Consider the following 20606-nt stretch of genomic DNA (forward strand, 5'->3'; position numbering starts at 1 on the left):
CATTCCTTATCAGGGTCCTCCTTTCCTGTGTTTGTACCGCAGCTTCTCTCTCTAAGTAGAGGGAGTATTCTCTAAAGTAGCTGTTTCCATGCTATGGCTGGTTGTATGCCAGTGGGCTAAATTCACCTTGGTGTAATTCCTTTGCCTCCAGCAGAGTTACATTAGGGGTGACTTTGGCCCAGCATATTAACCTCACTTTCACGAGTACTACAAATATTTTAAAATAAAAAAAAAAAAGTGTGTGTAATGAAAATAAAAAGTCTGGCCCAAGGCTCCTCAGCACATTAAAAAATATCAGGCAAAAATGTATTCATGACTAATTCTTTAGCCTGGGTGTGTACAGGGTTTCTGCTTGAAATTTACTGGAGAACTTGTGCATTCTCAACTTGATGCTGAGCGAGGCATGACACGATAGTGCCTTTTCAGCCAAACCTGGCTCCCAGCCCGTTCCTTGTTTGTCTCACGAGCAGGTGGATGGGATGATTTATGATAGTTAAGCAAGTGGTTCCTGCCTGCTTTACTGAGCAATCGACACAGCCCATAGCAGTGGACTAGGCACCACACCTTGATAATGTAAAACAACTCCCCAGAGGACAGAGGCCATTTGAAAATGTGTTTGTCCCAGAGTAAGAGTGAACGGTGTCCACCGTGCTGCTGCCTGTTTGCTTAGAACACAGAGATAGAACATGAAGCAGAAAGTGACCTAAATCACTTAGCCAGTGACTAGGGTTAGGCAAGAAGCACTGCTCCAGGAGGCATAATCAGACGGAACATTAGTATTGCAGGCTTAGCCAGAGGTGTAAGGAGACGAGATGGAACGGTTTGACTTGTGAAATCCTCCTGCAGCCCCATTGCTGGAGGGAAAGATAGTATGTCTGTCATGGCTGCTTTACTGAAGGAAAGGAAGCAGGAGGCCACTGAGGGGGACTCAGCAGCCCCCTGCACAATGCAGGCTGTGTGAGCACAGGGGAGCTTGGGGGAGGAGCAGGGAAGTGGTGGGGGTATGCCCAAATGTGAACTGTGCAGTTCCACTGGCCACAGTCCCAGATGGGGGGGGGGGGGGGCAGAGCAAAGCAGGACCACTACTGTAACCCAGGGGCTGTAATAGTCACTGTGTCCTGCCCCCTTTCCTCCAGCTTGGGTGAAGTATTCTGTTACAAACACAGAGCTTTTTATGCTATGGAAGGGACAGAGCAGAGCCAACTATTATCTACTATGGATGATGTTGAGCAGATCCAGTATATGGCAGTGAGTGTTTTACAAATGTCTAAGACTGACAGACTCCGTCCCACAACTGTGTTCTTAGTCTCCTGTGAAAAGCCCATTGCCTTGAATTTCATCTTCAGTGACCAAAGAGAACATTAGGGGCAGATTCTCACTCTGGCCCCACCTCTACCCTACCTCCACTTGTATGCAGGAGCAGATGCCTGTTCACACGTGCTCACAATGTATATACACACACACCAGCAGACGTTGAGCTCTGACACCTTTGTGCACAAGTGTCAACAATTCCAGCCCTGAGTGTGCATTGGTATGTGTCAAACCTGAGACTCTTGAAAAGCTGCTTTTATTTGTATTCTTTCACTCCACTTCCCACTAGGGATGCTCTGCTGCTGGTGGAAGGAAGTAGGAGGTGCCCTATATAACAAAGGTTTTTGACCTGTGGCCCGCAGACCCCTGGGGGTCCGCAAACCATGTCTAAGACAAAGGGGTCTGCATCTCCAAATTTTTTAGGGAGCTGCAACTGAAAAAAGGTTGAGAACCACTGCTATACACAAAGGCCAAGGTCCCATCAAGACAGGAGGGGCCATATCATTTGGATCACGGCCATATTTTCTATTGGCTTCCAATGTCAGGTGGAAACCATGGTGGGAGACTTAGTTCTGAAGTTGATAGCATTATCTTATGGGTAGTACCTAGGCTAGTCATGGTGGGTTTTGTTTCATGAACCATATTCAGGGTAATAGTATGAGAGGACTCCATGCTTGTAAAACTCTTTATTAAGAAAACTACTAAGGTGCTGCAACTGCAGCTAATATTCTAGCCACGTGCATACAGACTGACTTCCTGGTACTGCCTACAAACCGTGCTCCTCCCTCCAAATTCTCTCATTTTCAACAGAAGCACATTGCAGCTATTGCAGTTGTTCCATCTCTCCCTCTGTCATCGGGACCCAATAACTGATACTTTTCTCCAGAGTCACATTGTTGGACTGGATGTGCTGTGAGTGACAGCTACAGAGTGAGGGGAAACACACTGCATAACCACATCTGCATGGGCCACAAGTCTCCTGTCCAGGCAATGAACATGCATTTGCTCCCTTCACAACATAGAAGGCATGGGATTATCTTGTTCTCTTACAGGAAATTGAAGGAATGCATGTCTGTTTTTCCCCTCATAAGTAATAGTATAGTAACAAGTACAGGAAAATCATTTTTCATGTTTAGAATTCACTAAAGATAAATGGGGCTTATGCAATTTGCAATCTTTCAGTAAGCAAACTTTTTAAAATTTGAGAAAGGTAAGATGTGACTGTGCTTGTGAAATGTATCTTTTTATTGTGGCTGTCTTTATAGAGCAGTCGTTGCTAGGAACGCTCAAGGAGTTATGAGAGTTTTATTATCCAAGTAAATCAATGAAAAATGTCATAGTTTTATGTGTTCAACTGTAACGGCCCTTTGAATTAGCAAAAGCAATAACTACAAAGCACTCCTTATACCATATGGCTTTCAGTGGATGCTCAGATGTATTGTTCACACAGGTGAGAATAGTTTGAAAGCATATGATGCACAGTCAAGGAAACTGATTACTGCTATTGAGCAAAGAACTCCCTCCCTGATCAATCACTCAAAAAATATTATTTGAACCTGCCTGTGAACTCACAATGCAAACGTAAGACATGCAGCCACCTTTAAATTTTGACTGATTATGTTTTTTATAGATATGGTTTAGTCTTATTCCGTGTTCCTGGCTGAGGCCTCTATTTTTTTTTTTTTTTAAAAACACCGTCATCTAGAACATACAAAGAAAAATGCCCTCAGGGGAATTACCTCCAACGCATGGCAGGAGCACTATACAAACAGCCTTTGATTACACATGCTGGCTACACATTGGATTAAATCATTCAAATAATCTAAAATGCATAACTGGATTGGTGGGAAGAATCACCAGATAGTGTTGCACCAGTCCACGTCATTTCTGGAGGACCTCCAAAGGCAGCAGCAAAAACAATAAACCCTGAACTGTGTGTACCACAGGGAGTCTAACCAGAGATTGGCTTAAGCAGCTGCCCATCATACACCCTTCATTTACAGAAAATAAGCAGAATTTTGTGCTCTGGCATTCCTGAGGGTTTATATAAACTGCTGTTCGCTTCCACCAAACCAAGGGTATGGTTGTTACTGGCTGGATTCAATATTACCGGGAACAAGAGTTGCTGAAATCTCACTCATACTTCATGGTGTGATCAGAATAACCTTACACACAACATACATACTTTTAAAATGTTATACTCAGTCCCCAGCTGTGAATATCCTTGTTTCTGTGGTTTTTGCTAAGTGCCTAGGCGCTGAATGCACTAAGGTACAGTCAGGTAATAACAAGGTAGCTGCAACATTGTTCTGTAATTTCATCTGCTTTTTGAGAGTTTACTTCATGATCTGATCTTCTAATGTTTTTGTTGTATATATTTCATGGTTAAGTCATTTCTTGCTAGTTATTTAATTTCCATGAGTGATTAGTGTAATTATGGCTGACTTTACAATTTGTTAGGACACATAAGCACAATATTTCAAGGTTTAATAATTATATGTAATAATCTTTGACTAAATTTATCCCTGGTATAGCTTGGAATTTAAATTGATTAAGTCAAAACTAGATGAATTTGGTCCATCTTCTTTTACACTGTATCTATGTTACGGTTTTATGCTGCTGCTAAATCTGAATGCTGTCCTCTATGTAAAATCAATTAACGATAGAACAGTTCCTAGCAGACGTCATGGTGTCTCTGGTTCTTCTCTTTTCAGGATAAACAAAAACCTGAGGTGGTGGTTTGGTTTGGTCTGGTTGGTTGGTTGATCTGTTTTTAATTTCAGGTCACTTTCTAAGGCTGTGTTTACACTAGCGGCAGCAAAATCGCTACCGCCAGATTGATCTTTCATGATCGATTGAGTGGTCAGTGAGACCTGCTCAATCAATGAGGGAGTCGACTTAATAAGTCCACCTCCTCAACCAGTGTAGCGCTGAGCCGACGGGTACGCTTTTCCCGTCGGCTCAGCTCAATGTGAACAGCGCACAGAAGCAGTCGATGGGAGTTACGCAAACTACTCTGCGTAGTTTGCGTAACTCCCGTCGACTGCCGCCAAATTTCTGGGTAAGTGTGAACAAGCCCTAAGTTTTGTTTTGATTGGGGAGAGGGAGGGAGGGCAGAGTCCAAAGGTCCATCAAGAAAGTAAAAGGCAGATACATATAGAACAAATAATTATAATACTGTAATAGTGTATCATCAGCCTGTGGAATTCTTTGTCACACAGGTCATGCAATCAAACATTTTAGCTGGACTGAAAAGGGTCTGCAATAAGTATGAGGAGTAACATTTGAACAGTAGTTGTGCATGCTAAGACAGGGTAGTCAACTTCCATACTTTAGAGCATTAGCTGATCAACATGAAACCTGGAAGAACGTTTTCCCCTCCATGTACAGCATTACACAATTGGTTAGGCACATTTTGTGTGTGGGGTGGTGGTCTGGACTTCACAGACCATTGCAAACCTTTGTTTACAAAGCTTCACAATAAAACTAAATGGGCTAAAGTAAACACAGCAAAACAATCTTCATAGTTCAAAACTAGAGCAATCTTTGAGCTGTAGGCATGCCAAATAGCAACTACACAATCCTAATAGTTTTATTTATAACTTTATTATGCAAACTGATTTTTTGCACAGACTAGAAAAGACACTGTCAGGTTATCAATAATATATTTAAAAAACAAAATAAGACCCCAGCCCTGGATTCAGATCTGTGCATTTGCATCCTTAAACTATCTCCCTGAATGGACTCAACGGTCCATCCAGATAGATCCAATTGTGGGATCAGGGCCCAGGGGTCCTTATATAATCAATAGAATACTTCAGATTAAGTGAAATTTTGAAAACCTTGTTTAGACCCTTTTACGTTCCATGCATCTCATCTTAAACAGTTTCACATTTGTTTGTAAATCAGTTTCTAGTTAGCTTCTCTAGTTGGTCCTCAAAAAATTTTGTTTTTAAAAAAAAAATGCCTGTGGTTTTGTCTTTTTTTAATTTTTAAAAAAATCCCTATTTAGGACCAAATTTGAGCTCAGTGTCCCTTTTAAGTTTTTTATTATGGTTTTTAAAGGGTTTAGATTTTTTCTATTGCTTTGCGATAGTAAAATGGTTGGTTTCCTTTAAAAATATTTTTTATGGCTGAATTATAAACTCCTGAATTTTGTTTGTTATTTTTGCTGAGGATACCATAACTATATTAACCAATCACTTAATTCTTTGCATTCCTCACTGATACACATTAGCCCCTGATTTTTCTCAACAAAGTTTTTATGCTGTACTCTGCACCTGGATATCCCACATACCAGGATCGTTTCGATCAGAGGTGTGACTGCAGCGTGCATAGTCATACCTGAGTTCACTTTGATCTCGCCAGCTTGCATATCAACAGCAATAATCCCATGGGATTCAGTGCGGGCTAGCGGTCTGCATAAGTACCTTGGGTCCTGGTTGGGTTTGTACGGACTGTGCTGCAGCCTGTGCTGTTGCAGCTTCACTGATATTGGTACTTACACCAGCTAGGTTAAAGCTAGCCTGCGTATGTGCACACGTGCTGCAAGCTGACCGCCACATGCAATGTAGACATATGCTTGGAAGGGCCTTGAATGATGGAGGGATGTGGCAGAGGAAGTTAACACCTTGCTCTTGACCTATTTTAGCCCTACAGCCCCAGGCAGCTGCTGCTCTATTTCCTACCACAGAGTCCTTGCTGAGAGTAAGGAAAGGTTTTACTATGGCACATTCAGAAGATTGATATTCCCTTGGGCCAAATCCTGGTCCCTGTGCCAGGCTTGTGTAAATCGATTTGGCGCAGATGGGCTCTGCACTGGTTGCAGGGGAGGATTTTCCCTCCAGCCACTGAGCAGTAGCTGAGCATCAGTAAGGCCAGTCACAGATTTCTTGCATAATAATGCCACAGCAGTGGGAGAGAGAGAATGCCTTCATCTCCATCACAGTAATAGCAAAGCATCACTCATGGAAGATAGCCTGGTGGATCTGACCTGTCTTCACACAGCAGTTTAGCAGAATCCCCTGATGAGTATGTCTACACTGCAGCTGGGCGTGACCTTCCCAGCCTAAGTAGACAGACACACGCTAGCAGGGCTCAAGCCCACCCAACCCCCTACACTTGAGCTTGGGAAGCTAACCTGAATCTCCACCACAGCCACAAAGCCCACCCATATTAGCCCTTAGGGTGTGTCTACACTGGAATCCAAGATGATGTTGCAGCTGGGGTAGACATACCCATGCTACAGTGTCGCTCCAGGGGTGCTGTCTTTGGTACCCAGGGTCCCTGGTGTGCTTGTACAGCCCACACTGCTGCATTTACACTATTCTTGAGCCATGCTAGCACAGGCATGTCTACCTGAGCTACAATTACACCTTAGATTGCAGTTTACATGTACCCTGAGTGTGAGGAGATTTCATGTTACATTGCAAAGCAAATCACTTAGATTCATACCAAACTGAACACACCCTTGTAGGCATGGGACTGTTAGACCTATGTACCACTTAATTGTGGTCCCTCTGGGCACACTCACAACTTCCCTTTTCCCCCGGGCTCTGCCATGAAGTGCCTTACTATGGAGAACTGCCTTATGGCATGCTGGGAGGGCAGGGTTCTCCTCCGTGGCCTGTCTTTGGACTGCTCCCTTCCTTCTGCCCCACACAGAAGACCCATAGTGATTCTGCTTACACAAGTGAGGGCAGAAGCTCCTGTATCATGAGATTAATCATTCATTACAGTGAGAGAACTCTGGTCTTTCCACAGGATAGAGCTCAGGAGAAATACATGAAGTGACTTAGTTTTCACCTTTACATGTGTGGCAGCACAGGCCTAATATGTAGCTATTTCTGGACAAAAATATATATATATATATCCCCCTTTAAACAGGTTTTTCTGGGCAAGTTTGAGCTGATCATACTAGCACACACCTTAGCAATCACTTCTTAGTCACAGTTCACTAATCATCTGAGACTTGTTTACTTTTAAACAGGTTCAAATATTAAAGAATAAAATGAACAGCTTGTCCAACCATCAGGAATGGGTGTAAAAAGCTGTAAGAGCCTATGATATTAAGGCTAAAAATATGCTGTTGTGTGTAACCTAGGGTCAGTGGTGTAACCTGGTGTGGGGAATGAGTCACACACCTCCTTTTACTACCCACGGTATGTGCTTTTCAATGTGGCAGAAGGTCCTATGCATTTTCACAACCACTTCTTTCCTCCCCCATCAAGTTTCAATACAATGGTTCTCAAACTTCTCGTATTGGTGACCCTTTCACATAGCAAGTCTCTGAGTGCAACCCCCTCAAGGGGAAGGCAGAGAGCAGCAGCTCCTGATACTTGCCTCACAGCACAGCATACGTGGGGAAAGTGACCTGGATGCAGGAAGCCCTGGCATTGCTTCTCGCTCCCCTTCCCACCTATACAATCCCCTAGGGGGCACGAAGGAATGGGGTGGGGGTGAGCAGTATCTGTGTATCACTGCTCACTTCCTCCCCCATATTCCTCCGCCAGAAGGAAGCAGGGAGGCTCACAGCCCTGTGCCTGGTCAGGGTCGGGGCTCACAGCTCGCGACACACACGTAACTACATTGCTACCCCGTGAGGGGTCGCGATCCCCCGTTTGAGAACCAGTGTTTTAATATGTCTTTATCTATGCCTCTTGTAAGCTAAGTGCTGAGGTGTCAAGCCCTGCCCTTGTTACTAAATGTTATGAGCACTCAGATCAGCTTCAATAGACAGGATCTATTGCAGCTGACCTCTGAAAGTATTTCAAAGGAGGTATCCAGTTTCTGATTTTCTCTGCAAGGGAGAGAGTTGTAAGGTGGCCAGCTATCATAAAGTTTAGAACCAAATGTGAAGCGGCATTAACCTCCTTTGATCCCCTCAGTAAAGAATGGAGGCATAAGAATATAAAATGTATTTGTTTTTCTTTCTCGCCACCATGTAAGCATGTTCTATTGTTGCTAAGGAAGGAAGGAAAAAACCTTCAACTTTGGCTAAAAATAAATTATTTGATCTTTGGGGGTGGGTTATGGAAAAATCTTATTTCAACAAGTTGGAGGGGAAGTGGCTAGATACACCAAATCAAACTGAAAGTTATGATTTATTAAGCTTGCTTATATGGCTGACTTTATGTTTTTGTAATTTGACAGAAAGTGCCCAGGTGAAACAGTAATTGGAGCCTTTTGATTTCTTTCGAAATACAAGCTGTTTACTCTTTTTGAAATTGCCCTTTATTTCTGCTCTCCATTGTTCCCAGAATGTTGTCCTGACAAACCAGCACTTGTTTGTTTTTAAATCAAACAAATTTGGCTGCAGGGAGAAATAAATCAGTTCTTCTAGTTGTAAACGCTTTTCTGCACTCATATACAGCAAAAACGTCCAAATAAACAAAAAGCAGTTTACTATCCAGTATCAAGTTTTATAGTGCCATTGGTGTACCATGCTGTGTTTTATAGTTAGAAAAGATAGAGGACTGGCTCAGCAAACCTTTAAGACACAAAAGTTCTCACTGATCTCAGTGGGTCTACTCATGTGAGTAACGATTTGTTGTGAGCAGACCAATGAAGGGGTATGAATGAGACACAAAATCTAGCTTGAATTGGTATCTTACCAGCTTATCCAGTGGCTTACTGGCTGCAGTTACTTATTTATTTTTTCACAGTTTTACTAATCATGTGTCTGATTTTATAATATATTTTATATCCATATACTGATGAGTAGCAGAAGGGCACTGTTGCAGGTAGGGTGGGGCTGTGTTTTTTCTTTGGAAATACAAACTCTCCTTAAAACGTTGCAGGTGTTCTGTCTTGTACATTCTCTATTACACTGCTGATTGAAATAATCACTGTTGAGGTATGGTATAAATACTGGACTATGTAAACATGTCACTTGCTGTCTGGCATGACTGCTTCCCACAGTGACTAATAGGAACCTACTGTATGCAAACATCCTGCCCAGTTGTTTTTTTCTGGGAGAGCGAAGCCAAGTAACTATTCATGTTCATGTAGAGCTTGGAGAAAAGAGATGCAAGCATTTTAAGGAGGGACCGGCACTATAAGATTTTCCTTTTCTTTTCTGGTGAGAAAGGGTGGATGTATTTTTCCCCCCAATTCTAAAATGGGCACCTCTCCAAATCTGGCACAATGTCCCTACAGCTGTAGATGGACAGTCTCTCTTGTCATGCAGAATGGTGAAAATTACATTTCAAGTGTTCTACACCATAGTTTCTCAACCTGTGGTACGCGTACCCCTGGGGGTACGTGAGATACAGGCAGGGGGTATGCGGCGAAAAACCCAGTGAAGGGAGCCGAGCAGCAGCTGTCAACTTCTGGGGAAACTAGGTGGCAGCATCCTGCTTCCGGCCCGGTGTTAGCTCCCAGCTGGGAAGTAGGCAGTCCACACAGTGTGATTTGCCCCAGGCCCGCACCCCCCTAGGGACGGCCATAGGGAGCACTGCTATCCACTCTGGTGGGCCGCTAGTGCCTGCTCATACCTCACAAGTTCCTGCCAGTGTGAGGAGACCACTGCATGACCCCACCATCAGGCCATAGTGATTGGCTGGCATTGACCTTTGCTCCTATATGGAGGAAGGGGAGGAGGAAGAAGAGGAGAAACAGCAGGGGGTTTTGTGATCTGCCACAGTCACACAGCATAGCAGAACTCAGAACTCTTCTGCTGTATGAGAAATACAGTCGTCTAGTGGTAAAGGGGGAAAGGATTGTATTTCTCAGAGTGGAAAATTGAGTGTTGGGGTACTTATTAAAATTTTCAGAAGTTAGGGGGTACTTGCTACTTAAAAGGTTGAGAAACACTGTTCTACACTACATTCCATGGGTTATCTTTTCAGTTCACTACCTTCAGATTTTGGTCCTGGGGCAGGACAGAACCCAGCTGAGACTGTATGTTGCAAGTGGGCTAAGGGACATAATCTTATTTTTACCTTGGGGGATATCCCTGCTGAAAATCCCAAAACAGTCATTTAGACCCCATCTACAGCCCTGCTTCCTGCAGCAGTTGCTAGAGAACCACAAAGGGACTTCACAGATTTTAAGGCCAGAAGGCATTATTGTGATCATCTAGTCTGCAATCTAACCCAGGCCATTGGACTTCCCTTAATTAATTCCTGCTTCCAGTCCAAAAGCTGTGGTTGAACTAGAACACACATTTTAGAAAAAATCCAATCTTGATTTTAAAATTTCAAGTGATGGAGAATCCACAACCCTTCTTAAGTTCATCCTTTGGTTAACTGCTCCCATGGCTAAAAATTTGCACCTTATTTCTAGTCTGAATTTGTCTAGCTTCAGCTTCCAGCCATTGGATCTTGTTATACCTCTGTCTGCTCAACTGAAGAGCCCTCTGGTATCTAATTTCTGTTCCTCATGTGGGTACTTACAGACTATTCGAGTCACCCCTTAGCATCTTTGAAAAACTAACTAGATTGAGCTCCTGGAGTATCTCATTGTAAGGCATGTTTAATCATTCTCATAATGCAAGCTGAGCTTTCAAGCAGTGAGCAGTGGCCTGGGCCTCTCCCCGTTCTGTTCCCCATGCGTAAGGAAGGAGTCAGGTTCCTTACCACTATAAGATATGTACAGTGTCTTAGAACTGTAACGGAAAACCAGGCTGGAGGGGGTCTGGGGATTGTTCTACACAGAAGCTCTGCAATGAACCAGAAGGAGACAGCCAGACCTGCTGTCAAGGTACCATTTTTCATGTCCTAATAATTTCCTGTTCCATGCTGTAAAAAAAGCAACTTAGTGAATCTTTGCTATCTTCCCATGAAAATCACCTCCTGAAAGACCCCTGCTGGCTATGGGTGTGTCAGCCTCACCTGGCAGCTTCCCCAAAAGAAGCAGTGGAAGGAACAGCTACTTAGTACTTACTGCAAACCCTATGGATGGGAGCCTATGGCCCACTTCCAGAATACATCAATGGTGAGGGAGGGTCCCAGGTGAAGTAAGGGTGACAGAAAACAGCAGCTGGACAGTGAATGTAAGAAGGAAAGCGGGAATTACTGATATCCAACAGGTGTTCTTCTGAGACTTCCCTCCCACTGCCTTTCATGTTTGATCTGAATTTGAATCATGATCATTTTCAGGATTCAGACAAATAACCAGTCTCCAACAGTATAAAGGGTAAGGACAAATCTGATCTTTGCTAAGACAAGATGTTTGCAAATTCCTCTCTCATTCCCCTGCCTAAATGCAAATTAGTTCATTTTTAAAAATAAAAAATGTGGCGGAACAGTTGATATATCCTGTAAAATGATACAGCATGGATTATTTTCATCCTGTGTGTTGCCTGATGACCAGAAATTGAAAGCACTTGATCCTGCTGAACTAATGTAATGCAGAAAAGAGGTGAGGGCTGTGCCAGTAGATTTTTATTTTTTTTTTTTGCTCTTTACATAACCTTATCAAATCCCCAAATCTGTTTTCCAAAATACACAAAGACAAGTTCCTAGATGTGTTTCTTGATGTTACAACCTTAAGGATTTTGAAGTTGATCTGAGGTAAACTTTTGAAGTCTGTTGTGACCAGCTGAGTTTAACTGAGCTACATCTGAATGGAGAAGGCTAGTAGCTACACTCCCCTGGTGTGATCCTACATGGGTTGATGTCAGTGACAAAACTCCCATTGATTGCCACGGGAGAAGGATTGGGGTTTTATTAGCCATCTTTTAATTGTACTGCATAATCATTTTCTCACTTCCTAAGAGGAAATAGATTGTACAGAGCACTCACCTTTGATAAGAGATTGAAGTGCATAGCAACACATCAGCAGTGCTGGTAGGAGACCAAATACTTTCAAATACAGATGTGTTAGTGTGTAGTCATTACCTTGAGTCTTGTATAGTTTGTTACCTTATGGATGCCAGAGATGGAGACGTTTCAATGATGGGCAAGTTCCTGGCAAAACTTTTAGCACAGCGCTTGACATAAGAAAAAGTGAGGAAAATCTTCATTGCATAGATCAGTGTTTCTCAATTAAATTTGGCCACGGAACCCTTTTGAACTCCAAAAATAATTGCGGAACCCCCCAAACTCTTAACAGTCTTCAAATGTCGAAATAAGCAAAGGTCAGCATTTCTCACTTAAATTACACTTACACTGGATACCCTCCGCCGGAAAATCCGAGATATCTTCCCTTTTTCGGCGGCGCGGAGAACAGCTGCTCTCGGCAGCAGCTGATCGGCGGTATGGAGAACAGCTGATCGGTGGCGTAGAGAACAGCTGATCGGCAGCGTGGAGAACAGCTGCTCTCTGCGGCGGCGAACAGCTGATCGGCGGCGCGGCGAACAGCTGATCGGCGGCATGGAGAACAGCTGCTCTCAGCAGCGTGGAGAACAGCTGCTCTCGGCAGCACGGAGAACAGCTGATCGGCGGCGCAGAGAACAGCTGCTCGCGGATCCCTAACAGTGTTCCCGCGGAACCCCAGGGTTCCGTGGAACACCAGTTGAGAAACACTGGCATAGATACATTAAATGTATCTTTATAGTGTAAGGAGCTAGAGTAAATGGTGTCTCATTTGCATAGTACATGCAGCTCTGGTCATTGTAGAAAAGGATATTCTACCATAGGAAAGCTAAAGAGAATACTAGAAGAGCCCAGTTTTTCTCCAAACTTTGTGTATTAAGAGCACAAACTCCGTATTCTTTCAGAAGGAAACAGAAGGCTCAGTCTGCAGCTGCTGAATTCAGTAGCAGAACTGCTATTAATTTTGACAAATCTGCATTACTGTCCCACATTGATATGACAGAGGAAGAGGGTTTAGAACAAATTGATTAACTAAACAATAATAAAAAATCACCAGAACCAGATGGTTTTCATCCAAACTGCCGAACTATTAACTGTAATATGTAACCTATCAGTGGAAACAAGCCTCTGTACCAGATGACTGGAAGGTAGCTAATGTAATGATCATTTTTAAAAAGGGCTCCAGAGATGATCATGGCAATTACAAGCTGGTAAACCTAACTTCAATACCAATCAAATTGGTAGAAATTATACTAAAGAACAGAATTATCAGACACACAGATGAACTCAATTTGTGGGGAAGAGCCAATATGGCCTTTGTAATAGGAAGTCATACCTCACCAATCTATTAGAATTCTTTGTGGGTCTCAACAAGCATGTGCATAAGGGCGATCCAGTCAATATAATGTATTTGGATTTTTGGATAGCCTTTGACAAGAGCCTTTGATGAGGGACCTTAAGGAAATTAAGTAGCCATGGGATAACAGGAAAGGTATTCTCATGGATTAGTAATTAGCTAATAGATAGGAAACAAAGGGTAGGAATAAATGGTCAGTTTTCACAATGGAGAGATAAATAGTGGGGTCCCTCAAGGATCTGTGCTGTTTAACCTGTTCATTAATGATCTGAAAAAGGGAATGAATAGTGAAGTGGCAAAGTTTGCAGATGATGCAAAATGATTGAAGATAGTTAAGTCCAAAGCTGACTGTGAAAAATTACAGGGGAAAATCTCACAAAACTGGATGACTGGACAACAAAATGGCAGATGAAATTCAACATTGATAAGGACAAAGTAATGCACATTGGAAAAAATAATTCCAACTACACACACATAATGATGGAGTCTAAATTAGCTGTTACCACTCAAGAAAGGGATCTTAACCTATTGTGGATAGCTCTTTGAAAACTTGATCTCAGTACACAGCACTGGTCACAAAGGCTAACAGTACGTTGGGAACGATTAGGAAAGGGGTAGATATATACTCCTATATAAATCCATGGTGCACCCACACCTTGAATACTGTGTCCAGTTCTGGTTGCCCTATCTCAAAAAGGATATAGTGGAACTAGAAAAGGTTCAGAGAAGGGCAAAATAGATAATCAAGAGTATGAAATGACTTCCATATGAAGGGAGACTAAAAAGATTAGGGGTATGTCTACACTGATGGTGGCAAAGTCACCGCCGTCAGATCAACCTATTTGGTTGAAGTCAGTGAAGACCTGCTCAGTAGATCCAGAAGTCGACACAGTAAAACCACCCGCTCCAGTGCAGTGAAGATGCCGCACAGAAGGGAAGCCCAGCAGTCGACGGGAGTTACACGAGCTATGGTAAGTGCAGACCAGGGCTAGGGCTGTTCAGCTTAGAAAGAAGATGATTAAGGGAGAATATTATAGGGGGAGTTTATAGGTCTATAAACTCGTGCATGGTATGGAAAAAGTGAATAGAGAATGCTATTTACCCTTTTCCACAATACAAAAAGCAGGGTCACCCAACAAAATTAATAGCCAGCAGCTTAATACCAACAAGGGGAAGGACTTTTTCACACAATGCACAGTTGACCCGTGAAACTCATTGCCATGGGATGTTGTGACGGACAAAAGTATAATTGGGTTAAAAAAGAATTGCATACATTCATGGAGGATAGATCCCTCAGTGGCTATTAGCCAAGATGGCAGACAGTGTAACCCCATGCTCAGGGCACCCCTAAGTCTCTGACTGCTACAGGCTGGGAGGGGAAGAATGGGTGGAGCTCTCCAAAATTGCTTTGTTCTATACACTTCCTCTGAAGCTCTGGTACTGGCCATTGTTGGGAACAGGATACTGGGCTAGATGGATCATTGGTCTGACCCAGTATGGCCGTTCTTATGTTCAGTGAGGATTAGGCACTCTGGACCTGACGTGCTGAGCACTGTCAATTTCTAAATGGTGGTGCTTGAGACAGGCTGTAGCAAGTAAGTCAGGATGCAAACTTTGGCCCAGAAGGATTAGGGGACACAGAATTCAGGTGGAATTTCTTTACATGATGCCAAATCCTGTGTTGTTCAGTTCTTATTCCAGCAAATTCCTGGTGACTTCAATGAATTTTGGCTAAGGAAGGACTTTAGACTTTGTGCTGCATAGAAGAAACTAGCAGAGTCAGAAATAGGAGAGAATAGCAAACACGGCTTTAAAAGAGAGGCTCAGACAATGCTGCCCTTCATCTCATGCTTCCTTCACTAGCCATGGCTGGGGGCAGAAGAAAACAAAAAACTTAGCCTTTCCGCTGTCTGGGTGTTCATAGACTCACACGGCTACCGGTTTTGAACTGCCTGGCTTTACATTTCAAGTTCCAAGCAACATTGTTTTTCTATAGCTTCTCCTCAAAACACCAAGAGGACTGGATTCGCTCCTGTAGCACTGGGCAATGAAAAGGGATGACCAAGGTAAACAGAAAACCATTTAATGAAAGAAAAAAGCATGTTGAACAGAAGCTTTGCAGTTACAACTGTCAACTCAGAGGACAGCACAAACCTACTGATATTTCTGGCCACCTTCCATCTTAAAATAACCCGGTCATGGATTTGCTAGCCTACTTCCTATGTAGAAGAATTGGCCCTCTGGTTCTCCACTCCAAGCCCTGCTGTCAGGGAGACTCTGCACCTGGCCAAGTGGAGTCTGAGACTTTGACTCAGTCTGATGACCTTAAACACACCTGCCCTGCTCCAGCCCTCTCATTGAAGGGAGGTCAGGATGAGTCTGGAACTAAACATCACACAGAATCACAGATGTTGGAAATGCAGACTTCTTAGAATATCAGACCATCTCCTGGCCAATGCAAATTTGTTCCCCTTTGTATTTTTCCTGTGTTTTTGACATTCTGGTATGAAAAACACCTAAAATGCCAGCCTATGCCAAGCCGCTGAAATGCTTTGGGCCAGATTCTTCTGCCCATCCTTGCACTAAGTAAATAGCAGCATATGTGGGAAAGAGTCCTAATACCTCCTCCCTTGTTGAACAAGATGGTGTCCAGCATGAGTAAGGGTGGCAGAACACGGCCCGTGCACATTTGAAAAGTAATGCTGCATGGTAAAACCTGGACTATTCACCATAACAATCTCAGTATGCTTGTTTGTAGTTGATTTCTTTAAGCAGGGGGTTGGGGCAATGACATTCTTCTTGCATACGAATGCCAGGGATGTAAAATGGTGGCTATAAAGCCAGCCTTACTGTGGAACAGGCAGGAGCTGAATGGTTTCCCACACAGCTCTGCTAATGCACCTCAGTCCCATTCACCTCTGTATCCCCTGGTATTATCCCCAGTTTTATGGTCCAAAAGAAAAGCATCGTGCCAACTGCAATGTTCTCTTCATTAGAACACAGAGAGCTTGTATTTAGCATTGTTATTTTTATTTAAACATTGTGTAACTCTAATAATAACAACGAAAACCTGGCGTTGACTACAACCTGCAGTACAGAACTCTGCCCTCGAAATGGAGGATGACCTTCTGTCCCTGCAGTCCTTCTCCAGATAACAATGGCAGCTGCTCTGCATGCGCACTGAATTGTGAAACAGTTTCACAGTGCTTTGGTGATTAGGTCATGGGTCAGTTCCACTGACCTGTGAGCAGAACTGGTAACATCTGCATATGTGAAGATGACAGGTAGTATTTTGTCTTCTCAGTGAGAGACAAGATAGAGCAGGTAAAAAGGGCCATGATGTGTCCAAGCAACTTAAATGGAAAACTCTCAAATGAAAGTGAAACTTTCTACAGAGCAAAAGGAAAATAGGCAAAATTCCTTATTTGGATTAATGGAGGGAAAAAGTACAATGGGTGCAATTTCTACGAATTTGGGTTTTTCCCAGTTCAACTGGTTTCCCCCATTATACATATAAAGAATATCAATCAGACAAGTAAAAGCTTTAAGACCAGCAAAAACATTCTGAAGGCGGACACTGTATGTACTAACCACAGCCCACAACACAATCATCATTACAGTATCAATTACAGACAGTCCTACGCCGGTACAATGCACTGATCCAAGATTTTATATGTCTAATTAGATCAGTTTTTCAAGAAGCTCCATTCCAAAGGAAACCAAACAAGTTTTCAGAGACATTACATGAAGTCCACAGAGTAACATATAAGCTATTCATCCAAAATTGTGTGTTTAAAGGACACCCAGTGGCCAGTAGATGAGAGATTAAAGCTGTTTATAGGTCTTAAATTTCACTGACTGACTTTATTTACACAAGTGACAAAACAGAACACAAAAACAACAGTTGATCAGAGGATCAGTTGCATGAACTATCCCCACATCCATGGTATTGGCCCTATCGTATAATTTTTATTCTTCCCTCTGTCAGGGTAGTGGTTTTAGAAACAAACACTTTGAGAAACTGGCTGCACTGTTGTTTGTCTGGAAGAGATTCTACCACTTTGCAAAGACTAAAGATATTTTGCATTCAGAAATGGGTTCCAGACCTCATTAAATAAATAACTCTTACTGGTTCCAAGATAGCAAACCTTTTCAAAGAACACTGTCCTCCCTGTTGCATAAAGCTAGCCTGCTTAGTTAGGAAAATAATTTGGCACGCAAACCAAGGGCTTTACTGGTTGTATTCATTTCTTGAGAAATGAATGCAAAAACCAACTTTGAAAGGAGAAGGATTTTTAACATGAAGGGTCTCTGCAGTCCCTTGTCTAATGACTAGTAGATTTAAACAGAATCATGAGGAACTGCTTTTTAGCAGAATCATTGAACAAAGGCAGTGAGGAGGCTTGATAATACATCTTGGCAGCTGCTGTTTAGTGCCCACCCCCCCTTTGTTAGCTTGTCAAATGACTGGCACCCACTAGAGACAGTTTTTATGTCATCGTTATATTTTATGACGCTATTCTCTGGGCATGAACTCTCGAGCAGTCTGCGAGGTTTAGCTACAGATAAAATATACCAAATTGTTCATCAGGTAGTTCTTCTCATCCGTGCTCTCACTTTCCCTCCTCCTTACATCTACACCCACACTCTTGAGGTATTGTCTTAGCCATTATCCTTAAGGGCATAGAACATTGAATGTAATCCCTATTAAATCCTATCAACCATGTTTAACAAAGGATTTGGTGAGTGACTCAGGCACTTTCCCTTTCTTTAAGTGCTGTCTTTGGAGCCACAAACCTGGGATCAAGAATCAAAGTTAGAGTTCTTAAATGATAAAACAGTGAATTACCACTAGGCTAGAGATTCCCTGAGGCTCTGGTGTGTTGTCTAGAAGTATGTGATGACAAATTAGAAAGATACATTGAAACTGTGCATGGCTTAATAAAATAAGCATATGAAAATGTCAAGCCAAAGAAAACCAGAACCAATAACCTTGAACCTAAACCTGGCACCAACTACCAGTTTTCTTTGATTTATCCCAAGTACCAATGCACTGTATTCTGTAGTAATTACCTTCACCAATCCTGGGAGATTATGGGATGACTAATCTATTGGTGTTATGGAAGTGTTAAGTATTAGCATTATATCTCACCAACTCTTGGTGACTCAGTACTTACACCAGAAGGATTCTTTAGAAAGAGAGAAAACAATGCAATTGTCTAAGGAACTTTGCAGATTTTGCTTACCCCAACATGTAACATGCAAATTAGTAACTTCCTTATGTAAACTGAATGTGACTTTCTTCAGAATTCATACAAAAAGCTATTGAAAAAAACTGCAATGTTATAGAGACACAAAATCACAGTTTTCTAAACTTGGTTTTAAAAAAGTTATTTTAAGTTTTTTATCTAGACGGTAGTGAATGTTTGTTATATTTCAAATGTAGGATGTTATCTGATAATATCCCTATTTCCTAGACACATTTCCTGTTCAGGTTGCTGTTATCATACAAGGCACTTTATATTCCTAGGGATACTCTTTATACTACTTTAATACGAATATTTTATACAACTTCAGGCAAACAGGATGACAGGAAAAGCCCTATTGTTTCCAAATGTACGTTGAAGCAAAGAAAATTTGTCTTTGCAAAAGAAGGTGGCTTTTCATGGAGAATCTAGCTAGTCTAACTGAAATCAAGTGAAAGGATCCCAGTGTGTCTAGATAATTTTAAAAGATTCCAGTCACATGTATCTATCAGTACAGAGGCAATACCTCTGGTTGACTTTGTTCTATAGGTTTTAGCCAATCAACTAATCCTGTTGGGTCTCTTCTTAAACTTCAGTGAAAGAATTACTGCAAAGCAAACAAAATGGAATTTAAATACAAAACTGGTGATTTAAATGCCATCCATGGTTTATGTAAGTGTGAATGAGAGAGGAATAATGTGTGTTTGAAAAGTCAGATTGTCTGATCCACCAAAGAACAATAGACTACTGCATTCTTCAGAGCACAACCAAGCTGTAACTTAGGTTAAGGATCTGGTAGATATTTATACCAAAGGGGATGGAACAACTTTGAGCATGAATTGTTGTAGACTGTAGTGGCATTTTATAATCCCATTAAATGAGAAGGCAGCCTTCAAACAAAAGAAATGTAATATTTTTATTCTCCAAAACCTAGAGAGGCCTGAAGCCAACTTCTGATTTGGATGAGAAAATTGAGGAAAGTCCCTACCCAGTTTGTTTGGTATATGTGCAGCAAGTTTATGTTTTTGCAGCTACAATTTACAAGCCACTTCAGGGCCCTTTGAAAGCTTGACCCTAAGCAATAATGCAAGGTTTATTATTGTTGGCAAACACCACCACCAAAAAGATTCCCACACATAAAAATGAAACTCCTCAGCTAGCTATTACATCATCAATTTTTCTTTTGCAAAATTCAAAGAAATCTTTTTTAATGAGGATTTATTGCTCTCTGAAATTATTCGGTTTGGGTGCTGAGTTATTAATGAAAGAGTGGAGGATTAAATAACTCAGGTCAGTATAAGAGCTGTGAGTGTTTGGAGCTAAATGAGATAGCATGGGGAAAACTTGTGCAAGTCAAGGGTAAAACCTCCAAGAAAATAAAAATGGGTCAATCTTACAATCATTGTACTGGCCAACTGTCAGTGGGAATTATGAGTGTAGAAAGGTCTTCAGCATAAGAAAAGCATGGTGGCTAGTGGGCTAACCCTAGTCTGCTATCCAGAATCTTCTTCCTTCTGTTTTATTAGTCCCAGATATAAAATGAAAGAAATTTACAAAGTTTAAAAAGCCCTCATGGACACTGGTTTTGCCTGAACAGAATACTCTATTTTCTCCTAATTAGATTAATTAAAATTCTTAGTTAAAATTTAAAAATACTTAAGTTAAAATAAATGTTATGTGTGGGCTCCCCACCCTTGTTGCTTTAAAATAAAAATGCAATATTAAAATCTTCCCCTTCTTCCAAAATTGAGACATATGCTGCTGCTTGTAGGATTTTTTAGTACTTTCTATTTGCTCTAAGGTCAATGCACCATTAACAAAGAACAAAACAAAAGATTAACCAAACAAAAGCATTTCAAACACTCTGCCAGGGCCTTGGAATCCTTATGGTCCTAAAATACCTTGCATTTCCTTGCATTTTTTAATTAATGTCAA

General features: G+C 41.9%; 1 protein-coding gene across 1 annotated transcript in view; it reads right to left on the minus strand.

Annotated features, from left to right (window-relative positions):
• The window catches only part of TEKT5 (tektin 5), a 54618-nt gene that overhangs the window by 12009 nt on the left and 22003 nt on the right, over positions 1 to 20606 (minus strand). The window lies entirely within an intron of this gene.

Source organism: Emydura macquarii, unplaced genomic scaffold (genome assembly GCF_026122565.2).
Source record: "Emydura macquarii macquarii isolate MOO-44397 ecotype Brisbane River unplaced genomic scaffold, CSIRO-AGI_Emac_v2 contig_1348, whole genome shotgun sequence".
Taxonomy (NCBI): Eukaryota; Metazoa; Chordata; order Testudines; family Chelidae; genus Emydura; species Emydura macquarii.